Genomic DNA, 13,544 nt, shown 5'->3' on the forward strand with positions numbered 1-13,544 from the left:
ATTGATAGCGGCATGCTGCTATCTAAAATCCACTTAGTCTCATTGGAGACATGGTATCTCCAGAAGATAAGAAAAATGTGCTGCAAGTGCAACAGACCAAAAATATTTTAGAAGAGGGTTGTACTTTAAAGCACCCATTGAAAAAAACTGCATGTCAACTACTTAGCAAGTGCATTTGGCGGTGGATTCATGGTTTTTAAGACTATCATTTGCTAATTCATCTATGTATTTCTGACCCCCATTTTTACTATCCACATACAATCTTGGCTATATTAATGAACAGTATAAAAGCTCACTTTTGGTTCTATAGCATTGTTTCCAGTTCTATACATCTTGGTAAAACATAAAGAAATGGCTGTAGAAAATAAGCCTTTGATAATTATATAGCGGCTCCCTATTTGCAAATTTTATATCTTATCAAAAAGAGCACTTCCTTTTACTGTACATTCCTGGAATTTATGGGATTGGTATGGAAATTAAATGCATTTTTTTATTGACTCTCTTCCAGTCTCCTACATACAATTTCTGATTTCAATGATCTGAATTTAGAATCTGAATTTAATGTATTTTGAACACAAATATTTTTGCATAGTTCTAATATGTACTGATTTTTCCTGCGATGTACCTACTGTGTAAACCATGGATAATTATTTCTTGTTTTGTTATAATACTACCAGGATATTATTCATGAAGTTAGTACTTAATTATATTTAAATAATCATTGAAATTTGACCTCATGAGGCATATATTACTTTGGGTAATTGAAGCATAAACGTGTTCTAAACACACTAAAATTCACAATAAGCAAAATATTATAAAAAAGAAAATAAAATCATAAGATAATAATTATATATATATATATATATATATATATATATGATAATGTTATAGAAAAAATGTACACCAAAATAAGTGGGTTTATTGTGATTTCAATAGAGCAGTCAACGCATCACCCCTTTAGAAGATGATATTCAAGTGAAGATTTATGACAGTCGAAGGGTTAGATGCATAGAGCACCATGAAGTAGAACTTTCCAGCCTGAGCCTGAGAGATAGTAGTGCAGAGTGACCTAGGTGCGAGCTTGCCTGACATGTCAAAGAAGAACAAGGGGTTGGGTGGGGGCTGCCAAACAGTGAGGAAAGGCAACAATAGTGGAAGAAGATGCCAGAGGAGTAATGGGTGGCTAGTTTATTGTGGGCTTTATAAGCCAATAAAATGATCTTGGTTTTTACTCTGAATAAAATGCAAAGCCTTGAAAGGGTTTCAAAACCAAGTTGCATAGTATTTAACTTACATTTACCCAAGGACCTGTGGGTGTTGTGCTAAGAAAAAATTATAATGACTGGGAAAGAACAAACCAAGAAAACTTTGCATTCCAAGTAGGAAACAGTGTTCGTTGCAGCCAGCATGGATGTGTCATGACATGATTACATTGGGTTTCCTGTACCTTCTGAATGTGCAATTGATATCCATAGTTACATAGTCCTGGGACTGTGTTCAGTAAACTTCACAGGTGGCTAACTTGTAGGTACATTGCCCAGATACATGACAAAATGTTGTCTTGGGTGTGACAATGACTGTGCTTCTGTACCATTTGGATCAATGGAGAGAGCAAAACACATTGCCCTTCCCAAAGTGAAAAAACTTAATCTATGACACTGAAATCCTGATAGCACAAAAAAGTAGAGTAAGGAGAATTTCCTGGTCTTTGAACTGAAACATCAGTCTTCTGCTTATGAACTCAGATTTGGACTGAAAATTACACAAATGGCTCTCATGGTTCTCAAGCCTTTGAACATGGACTGGAATTTTGTCATCCAATCTCCTGGGGGTAGGGGGTTGCTGACTGCAGACTTTGGAATCCTTAGACTCCATAATTATGTGAGAAAATGCCAAAACATAATTTACAAATATATAACATAATAATATAAAGTTAATGTAATGTAATGTAATATACACACATTACTTATATATCATATTATTTCTGTTTCTTCATATGACAAAACATACATTGAGATAGTAAATGCCATCAGTAAGCAAGCTTGGGGATAGTATAAAGAGTTCAGTGTTTGGAGCCTATTAAACTTGTCTATGAAACAAATAAGTGATGATATTAAAGAGGCATTGTTTTGTAGTCTGACCTAGAAAAAGAGATAACAATGTAAAATTATTTGCATGTTTATGTTAAAGAATAGGATCAAAGATTGAGGGATTTCTATTTTAAATAAAATCATCCAGTAGGATAGAAGGAATACAAGAATATGCAAAGCTCTAAAAGCCAGTTTCAAAAAATTTTATCCATTTGGTGATAGTGATTAGTTGTGTCCAAGGCTGACTACTGCTCAAATATTGATTATTGATCATTTATATGTGCAATGAGAGAAATAAATGTTGAATTTCATAATGTGAAGTCTATTGTTTATATTACAAGAACACTTTTAGTATCATAATGAGGACAGAAGCCTAAATTAGCCTTGAAGAGAATGGGAAGTGAGGAAAGGAAGATAAAGACTAGTTTGTTGGAACTTTCATAACAAAAGATATATTGTCTACTGACAAATTTTTATCCAGTGATCAACAAATTGAGTATAATAATCCAATTAACTTTCCTTTCCCCATGGTATAAAAGTTTTACCCCCTTTTACAAAAACGAACTAACTAATCAAACTGTAATATCTGCCACTGGCCCCCACAAGCTATGCTTATTTCACAGAGCAAAATGCATTTCATCTACCTTTCAGAATTCCCATTGTCTTAATATTTTAGCATTGCTCAGAAGTCCAAATCCAAAGTGTCTAATGAAAATGAAGGCAATCTTTTGACTTTGAGCTCCTGTGAAGATCAAAAGCAAGTTACATATATCCAAATATACAATGTCACAGAATAAAACATTTCCATTGCAAAAGGGAGAAATAAAGACATAGAAAGAGATGGGACCAAACCAAGAACAAAACTCAGCTGATATATCATTAGGTCCTATAGTTCTACATCTGATATATGGGGCAAATGACAGCTAGATATGTGTTGGACCCGCCCTCCAACAGAGGTTGAGGAGAATCACTAGACCAGCTAGTGAGTGTCGCCACCCGGCCCACCACCCAGCCTGGCAAAAATCACACCAAGTTGGGAGTTGAGTCAGCTGAGATGGCGCAGCAACTCAGTTCATTGTGGAGGGAGAGGACTTATATAGAGAGAGGAGAAGGAGGGAGGGGGGCAAAGGCAGGGGCCAATCAGAGATCAGATAGTCCCCCAGGTTGGGGTAGCCTAGTCACACCAGTTATAGAAACAGAGCCCCATTACCCTAGTTGCAGAAACAATACCCCATTAGGTATGTGTGCCCCTGTTGCTGGGGAGTTATTCTTTGTGTTTGCGGAAGCCATATCTTGGGGCCGTTCAGGCACGTATATGGAAGCCATTTCTCAAGCTCTAACTGTCACGTACATGGAGAATCACAAGACCAGAATCACAAGACTGGGGATTTCCCAACAGTGTTTTTTCTTCCTCTTTCCCCAGCGATTACACTTCCGTGGTCTGCAGAGGTCCCAACAGATATGGTCTCTAAAATCTTGGACACCTCTGCCAGATGGTTGTAGCCAACATAGTCTCTCTCTTGGCCTGGCTGTGCTCACTTTCTGAGTCCACATTGTTACTATCTCTTAATTCTTCCATTGCAGCTTTGGATTTCATCTTGGAGCTTCATGCATCATCTTCTCATCTCTTGCCCACAGGGATACCAATGCTGCTACACATTGACTGACCTTCTAGGCCTTTCTTCTAAATCTCAGTGGAAGCCTCCTAGATCTTCAGCATCCTGATTTCCTGCAAAACCAGCATGATGTGAATAGTACCAAGGTCTGCCACCAGCTCAAGCAGTAGCCAGATCCCCTTAGACAACAGCTTCAGTGGCCTCTGAGTGCCTGGGTGTCTAAGCATGGTGAAATTAATCCTAAGGAAACAGCTTCCTACACCCGCCTATGAAAGCAGTTTGACCACATGGTCTTTTAAACAACCTTTTGGTCTTAAATCCTGTAGTCTACTTTGAGTATGGTCTTGCTGATTCTTGAGATGCCATCAGGTGTCATTCCTTTTGTCTCTGTACAATGTGCTTAGCCTCTCTTTAGAGGTGCTAATTTCTTCAACAACCACACCTTCCTTGGTCTCAATTTTACAGGGGATTTTGTGGCCAAACTGTGAATTTTGAAAGATTTCCTTTTCCTCCTAATAATCACAGTCAACCTGGCTAAATTCTGCCCACAATGCTGATGCCACTTCTTTAATATTATGCTGCCTTGAAATTTCCTCCACCAGGTTAATTAGTCCACCACTTTTAAGGTAAACCTTACATAATGTCTCAGGACATAAGCAAAATGTAAACAAGTTTTTTGCCAGAATGTAATACATGTGGTCTCTAGTCCAATTCCCAGGAGAATCCTTATTCCCAACTGAAACCTCATGAGCACAGTTTTTACTGTTCTCATTTTTATTCATATTCTGTTCTTATGAGATCACAGAATCATTCATTAATTTCTGCTTATAATATTCTAAGTCTTCTAAGAACATTGTAAGCAGAATAAGTCTTCTAATATTTTAAGCCTTTTAAACTCCTACAAACCAGTTTCAAAGGCTTCTGAATCTCATGGTCAAATTAGTCACACAAATCACCCTATTTCTTGGTTTCAATTTCTCTGTTAATCATTTTTTTTTGTCACTGTGACCAAAATACCTGACAATAACAATGTAAACAGGGAAAAGGGTTATTTTAGACTCTTACTTTTTGAGGTTCAGTCTGTGGTTTCCTCCATTGCTCTGGGCCTAATAAGAGGTATCTTTCATGGCATAAAGGTATGGAGGAGAAATGCTTAGCTCATGGCAGTTTCCAAACAGAGAAAGTGAGGAGCCTTGGTCAGGACATGGTCCTCAAGGTCAAAACCACTGTTGAGATATAAACGTAAAGCAAGCCATAACTGAAAACATTAAAATAAAAATATTATAAACCAGTGATAGAGGAAAAGAATGGTAGCTAGGGGGGAAAAATAACTTTGTACAGATGGTTTTAAGAATGATAATTGTTGTCCTAAACTATGAAACCAAAAAACAATGGAACATCAGTAAAATGCAGAAAGGAAGAAAGCAAAGTTAACCAAAATTAAATGTCAAGAAAAAAATCCTTAAAAAGTGAAGTTGAGATACACACTCCTTTTTGGAAAATAACTGATAAAATCCATCACAAACAAAATTTTGCAACAACTAAAATAAAAGCAAGCACTAGGGCAGAATAAAAATGACAACTGATGAAATTTTGGATCCAAACAAGCATTTGGCTATTTTTTTTTAAACCAGAACTTCCCTAGGACTTCTTTGTGTACAGCCTGATAACTAGAATGTTCTTAAATTGCTATTTGAGAAAGAAAATAAAAGATATACAACAGGAATTCTGTGCAGCCAATGAAACTTAAACAATTTCCAACTCGGTATTTTACATACACACAAAAATGACAACAAATAATCTAAAAGAAAAACAATTAAGACTGTCACATATGGTGGTAAATGTATGACCATAAATATAAAACACTATTTTTTTGTGACACTGGAGATTGTTTGCTGTGCAGTGGTACTCTACCATTGAGCAACACCCCAAACCTATTTATTGTGAAAAAGTTGAGGCAAGCCTCAAATTTACTATCCTCCTTTCTCAGCTTCCTGAGTAACTGCAATTACAGGCTTCTACCACTGCATCTGATTTTTCATTTTAATGGTCTCTTTTAAGGCAAAATTTTGTGAAAAATAATAAAAATTAGTTGGTTAATAAGTAAGTATATAGAAATACAGTACAAAAACAATATACAAAGAGAGTATATGAATGAAAAGTACAGTTATCCCTTGGCATCCTTCAAAATATTGATTTCAGGACCTACTGACTTCCCAGAGATGCCTAAATATGCCCATGCTCAAGTTCCTTTTAAAATATGGTACAAGACTTGCATATAAGCTACACACATTCTCTGGAATGTATCTTTAATAAAATATGTTTAAAAGGGCTGGGGCTGTGACTCAGTGGTTAAGCAATCCTGGGCTCAATCCCTGGTACCAAAATTTTTTGCTTAACAATATAATAAGCACACCTTATTGTCTTTAAAAAAAATAAAAAGCTTTGCAAACTACTGAGGACTGTTTTAGCCAGATAAAAATAATTGCTGTAACAAACCACACCAAAATCTCGAAACACCCAAATTTTGTTCCTTATTTGTATCATTATCCAGCTCAAGTTGGTGTTTGTTAAAGCTGACTCCATGTGGTCTCTACATATATAGACAGGTTTCATCTATCAAATGAGAGAAACACTGAGATGTTATGTAGGTTTAGAGGGGAGACTTTTAAAATCAAGCCTGCAAATAGAACATGTCACTTCTGCCTATATAACTATTTACCACATATAAGTCTCTTGATCCCAATAGCAAGAGAGACTGGAAATTGAATTTCCTATGTGCTAGAATCAAATATAATGAGATTTATTGAACCCAAAATATCTGCTTTGCCACAAGAGGCATTTGGTGTAATAAATATTTTCATAAGCTTACACTTATAAACAATACACTTAGCTTAATTTAAGCTATCAAAAGATAAACTGTCATAACAGGAGGATGACTGGATGGTTTATTTCATGAAGTTGATTGGCAGCAGATGCTTTTGAATCATACAGCAGAATTCGTATTCACCATTATCCATTCATCAAAGATTTATTTTGTGCCTAACATAAGGTACTACATTATGTACTGAGGATGCTAGCCAGGGCTCCTGCCACCCAAGATCTCTTATTTTATGAGTAAGAATAATAGAGAATAGGATTATCACAATAGTGTGCTCTGGGAACAGGGGAGTGAGTTCAGTATTGGTAGGCCTGGACAAAAATTCCCAAAGGAAGTAACATCTCCAAACAGAAACAAACTAACAAGAAATATGAAGGTAAAGGTATTATCCAGGTGAAAATGTGGTTTTATTACCACACCAGGCTAAGGTAATAGAATGCATAAATACTTGGATGCTGGCAGAGCATCTGAACATTTGGTAAACTGAAAAGAGTGAATGCTTTGGAGCCTCCAATAGAAAGGAGAAAAGAAAGTGCCAGAGATGAAGCAGGGGAGAGAAACAAGCCACATCGTTATCTATTTAATATGTACAAGGATTTGTACTTTAGTCCAATATCAATAGAAAACAAACCTTAATATCTATGCTACAAATATAGTTGACTGTTTTCCACCATTTTAATTTATTTTCTAAACTCTCAAAATTTGTTGAAGCTGTGTCTCAAAAAGATTGTTTAATTTTTATTGTTATTATTAAAAATATCCTTGTATATCAAATCTTCTTAGCAAAAAAATACCATATAGAATTTATTACTATCAAATTTCTAGAGTTTAGGATACTATTTTTTTCTGTAATTTAGGAAAGTATTATATAATATTAAAAACTTTTAAAAACTGAAACATAAAAATATAACAATGGTACATATTAGTCAGATACCATATAGTGTTTTAATATACATACAATATTAGGTAATACTTAAATTAGGTTAAGACTGAGCTCCTCAAACCTTTGTAATTACCATATGGTGAACCATTCAAAATTCTGTCTTCTGGCTTTTTGGAATTCACAGAATACTATTGTTATCTATTGTCATCCCACTGTACACTAGAGTTTCTTACTCATATCTGACACTTACTTATTACCCACTGATCAATCTTTCCTCATCCCCTTGTTGCCTGACTCTCCCCAGACTCTGGGAACCACCATTCTAATCTCAACATCTATGAGATCAACTTTTTGGAATTCCACATTAAATGAGATAATAGGGTACTTGTATTTTTGTGCCTGACACATTTGACTTGCAATGATGTTCTCTAGTTCTACTCATGTTGCCACAAATGACAGGATATCATTCTTTTGTGTGGCTGAATAGTATTCTGTTGGGTAGATGGACCCCATTTTCTTTCATCAGGTGATGCATTTTTAGGTAGTTCCTATTTCTTGGCTATTTGTGAATAATGATACAGTGAACATGGGAGAACAGGCATCCCCTTGACATACCGATTTCATTTTCTTTTGTTATATACACATATGGTATGGAATATGGTAGATTTATTTTTAAGTTTTTGAGGAACTTCCATACTGTTTTCCATATGGCTATAATGATTAACATTCATACTATCAGGCTGTGAAGGTTACTATTTCTCTATATCCCAACAGCTTCATTTGGGTGTTTAGCTTTTTTGGAAATTTACTATAACTAGAAAAGAAAAAGTAATCCTATTTATAATAATATCTATGAAATGCTTATTACATTTGGTGTATTTGTACACATGGTTTTATTATTTATTTTTAAAGACAATTTTGACTGCCCAGAAAAAATGGATTTGATAGATGTTTAATGTCATATGACAGATATGTGGGGAGATTATTTCTTAAGAAATGTTTAAAATTTTTTTGTAATAAATTTTCGGGACATTTTAGAATAATGTAAGGTAACCAAAATATGCAAATAACGCTTTAGAATATATGTCTCTACCAGTTTCTGATAAATTTTGTAAAACATTTTTCATCAAAGATGTATTTTGATAATTTTGGAAGTCAGACAAGTCAAAATTATACTTAGTTTGAATCTTTAAGATATTTACAATAAAATTACTACATTGTAATTAGAGTATTTAATATACTAAATATGCAGAATTTGCATGCATAAACAAACACATATAACACATTTTGACAAAGTGCCAAGCACACAATATTCTTTTAGGAAGTGGTGTGCCAGGGATTGAATTCAGGGACACTCAACCACTGAGCCACATCCCCAGCCCTAAAATGTACTATATTATGAGGTAAACTATAACAATTACTTCTATTCATATAATACAAAATAATGATCAAGATTCAATTTTCCCCCATATCTGTTCTACAATTAGAGCATGGACACAATGAAATATTATTTTTCAGTAGTTTTCCATAGCCTACCAAGTAAAATTCACATTTGAAATCTTGTTCTCAATAAACAAAAAGAGCATCCAATATTATCTTAAATTTATTTTTATAACTCAATTTTATTTTACTATGTGCTTATGATGTGCCAGAAGAAATATTTTTATATACTTACTTAATTTTAGTTCTCAAGAAATCTTTGGAATATTCACTCCCCTGAATAAACTGCATTTAATAAAACTTTAAATTATTATTGAATTTGAATTTCAGTATGTGATTACAGCATACATACTGTTTGTAGACATCTTTGACCATAATCTAAAATAAGAATTCCACATCCACATGCATCATATTTATTGTTTAAATTGTATACACTATGCTCTGGACTCAGTATACAGTTCCTGCTCACCAAGAAATTGATTCTAATGTTCTCATTGGTGTAATTCAAATAGTACTATCTATTAATTCCCTCTTTTTGTGGTCAATGAAATGTATGGATGTCTATTTTCTGTTTCTTTTTGATTAATGAACTCTTACTCTTTACATTTGGAAATGATTAAAAATCATCTAAAAATATACAACTAACGTAGGGTCTGTTTCAATGCTGTGGTTTCAGTGTCCAACTAATGTAGGGTCTGTTTCTGTGCTACGGTTTCAATGTCCATCCCTTTCAATGCTCATGTTTATTTGCTGTTATAACAGTATAACGAAGACAGACCTCATAAAGGCTATATGTGACAAACCCAAAGCCAACATCATACTGAATAGAGACAAACTGAAAACCTTTCTTCTAAAATTAAGAACACTCTCACTACCTCTTACTCATTATAGTTCTTAAAACTCTTGTGATGGCAATCAGGCAGGAGAAGGAAATTAAAAGGAAACCAAAAGTAAAAGAAGACGACTGCTATTTGCTGATGACAAGATCCCATAGTTAGCAATTTCTAACAGAAGATTTCTAGAGATGTTAAGCAAATTCAGAAAAGTAGCAAGATAAAAGATTAACATATATAAAGCAATAACTTCTCTCTACTTCAATTAATGAATCTGTTGAGAAGGACATCATAAAAATGACTCCATCCACAGAAATCTCAAAAAAAAAAAAAAAACCCAACAACAACAAAAAATAATTGGGGAAGAAATCTAACCAAGTCAAGATCTAGATAAAAGATATCTACAGAGAAAGGACATAGAAGAAAGAAACTGCAGAAAACCTTAGATAATGGAAAGACCTCCCATGTTCTTGGATAGGCAGGATTAATATTGTCAAAAATGGCAATATTACCAAAAGCATTATGCAGGTCCAATGCAACCACCATGAAAATACCAATAACATTCCTCATAGAACTAGAAAAATGTTCTAAAGTTCTTTTGAAAACATAAAAAATACCAAAGCAATATTGAGCAAGAAGAGCAAAGCTGGAGGCATGACAATACCTAATCACAAACTACACAACAGAGTTATAATTACAAAAACAGCAGGGTGCTGCACCAAAACAGATGTGAAGATCCATGACATAGAATAGAATATACAGAGACAAACCCTCATATATACAGCCATCTAATACTCAACAAAGGTGCCAAAAATAGATTGGAGAAGGGATAGTCTTTTAAACAAATAGGTGCTGAGGAAACTGGATATCCATATGTAGAAGAATGAAACTAGACCCGTATCTTTCCTCCTAGATTAAAATGAACTCAAAGTGGATCATAGACCTAGGAATGAGATCAGAAATTTCACAACTGCTAGGAGAAAACAGGCTCATATTGGAAGAGGGATCAAATTCCTTACAAAGACCTTTAAAGCTCAAGAAATAAAAACAAGAATTAATAAGTTGGACAATATGAAATTAAAAAGCTTCAACACAGCAGAGGAATAATTAAGTACAACAAGAGAACTCACAGGATGGGAGAAAATCTTTGCCAGCTACTCTTTCAATGAGTGATTAATATCTAGAATATATAAACTACTCATAAACCTTAATACCCAAAACAGAAAACATCAATACATGGCCAAAAGAACTAAGCAGACATTGCTAAAAAAGGGAAAAAATACAAATGGTCAATAAATATATGAAAAAAAGATTCATCATCCTTAGCAATCAGGGAAATGCAAATCAAAACTACACCAAGATTTTATCTCATTTCAGATAAAGTAAGAATCATCAACACTACAAATAACAACAAATGCTGGTGAAGACATGGGGGGGGGATATTAATCCTATACTTTTGGTGGGACTGCACATTAGTACAACCACTTTTGGAAAACAGGATGGATATTCCTCAAAAGAACTAGGAATGTAACCACCATATGACCCAGCTATTGCACTGATTAGTATTTATCCAAAAGAAACAAAATTAACATTCTGTGGTGACATATGTTCATAAATGTTTATAGCAGCACAGTTCACAACAGCTAAGTTTTGGAACCAGATCAGGTACCTGTCCACAGATGAATGGATAAAGAAAAATTAGTATACACATACACACACACACACACACACACAGAGAGAGAGAGAGAGAGAGAGAGAGAGAGAGAGAGAGTTTGACTCATCCATAAAGAAGAAAAATATAATGGCATTTGCTGGTAAATGGATAGAACTGGAGAACATCATAGTAAGTGAAATTCAGAAAGTCAAGGATCAGAAGTTTTCTTTCATATGCTGAACCCAGAGCAAAATGATGGAGGGCAGGAAGGGATTCCATGACTACAAAAGGAAGATCTGTGGATGAGAGGAAAGTGATAGAGGGTGCAGGAGAAGAGAGAGAAAAAGGGAGGAACTATGGAATGTGATTAACTAAATTACGGTATGTACATATATGAATATACCACAGTGAATGACAACTTCATATGTTTATGGAGCACTAATTGAAAGAATAAATAAATAGAGCACCAGTAGAGTAAGGAGAAAGGAGGAAGGAGGTGAAGACATAAAGAGGAAGTACTGGAGACTGAAATAAAGCAAACTATACTCTATGCATGTTATGATTCAGTCAGAATGAACTCCACTATTATATATAAATATAATGCACCAATAGAAAGAAACATAAAAACCCATGAAGGCAGAAAAATAAAAGCGATATCTTTAAAACTTGGTTAGGCAAAAGTGTTATTGTTGGAGTTGTTTCATTAGAGAAGTACAAATTTGTTGACATTTTCTCACCTCATTTCTTCCCAGACTTTTTGTGTGACACCAACACCTTGACACTAGAGTTCCCAGCTCTCAGAATATCCAGTCTCCAGTATTTCATTATAGCAGCACAAAACAGACTAAGACATACTGGAATATTTTAATTTTATGTAACATTGCCTTGATCTTATTCTAAGTTATAAAGGCCAAAATCAAATAGTCTTTCCAAATATTTTTTATGAACCATACTTGATAAACAATAAATGATTAAAATAAAGGAAATATTAAACTTCTAGTAGTAGGATTTATTTATTCACCTTGTGGACTGCTACATCTCATTCCAACCTAAATATTGCCTTTCCTCATGAGGGCATGCATGTTTGTTCCTCTGCCAATTGCATCCCATTCTGTGCTACAATTAGGGTTCTGTGTGCTAGAGCAATGATGCTGACATATTAAGCTCTCCCTTGAGGGGAAGAATCATTTCTTGCTTGGCATCTGAGCTGAAAACAGATTGCCTATTTTATTGTGCCATCTCATTCATTGGCATTAAATTTGCCTTTGGAAGCAACAGCTTAGGGGTATAATTTTCAACCAGTTCCCCACCAAATTAATGAAAAGCCCAGCCATTATAATCTCCGTTTTTGTACATAGGATTATATTTATAATTAAATAACTATTTTCCCTAAGGTAAAACAGCAAGTGAACCATAGATTTTTTAACCCAGGAGTCCAGTTCTTTCTCTACTACAAAAAATATGACCCTGTCTAGTTTCTACTTTCCATTATTGAACACTTGAGGATAAAACAGATCATCCTTCTTAAAGACTTAATGTCAATTCAGTTTCTAGGATTAATGTGTCTCCTACTCAGAGGAAAATTAAAAAGGTCTTTGACTTCGGGCTCTATGATTTCTTCTGATTTTCTTTCAAATATGATCCTTACCTTAGTGGTCAAATTAGGAGCAGTTTTTTTGATACCAACAATCTGAGATTGACTCCAGTTCTTGTAATTAAACCATAGCACTGATGCTTATTATCTCTTATATCCAATACACTGTCTTAGGATAAATACTATGCAACTGATTAGGATGGAGATATATATATACATATATATCACTATCTCAAGCACAATCTATAAACTGTCTCAATGTTCACTCAGTTCCCAAATTCCTTAGTTCCTTCTAAACTGCTTTTCTACTGTGTTGTTGCCCTTTATATATTCAGGGATAAACATTAACATGGACACTTAGAGTTCTGGCCCTGAAAGCCAGATCTCACTACATAAAAGATGAACCTTCAAATGCCCATTTTATATCTACTTATCAGACACACTGGCCCTACAAGTGGAACTTTCTCATTCTCACCTTTCTGCTTGAGCCATGCTACAACCTATATATTTGTCTGGTTTTGCCTTTCTGCAAAGGCAAAAACATTTTGCAATA

The sequence above is a fragment of the Marmota monax genome, unplaced genomic scaffold, assembly GCF_021218885.2.
Source record: "Marmota monax isolate L192 unplaced genomic scaffold, Marmota_monax_Labrador192_F-V1.1 WCK01_AAM20220418_F8-fsc00001, whole genome shotgun sequence".
Lineage (NCBI taxonomy): Eukaryota > Metazoa > Chordata > Mammalia > Rodentia > Sciuridae > Marmota > Marmota monax.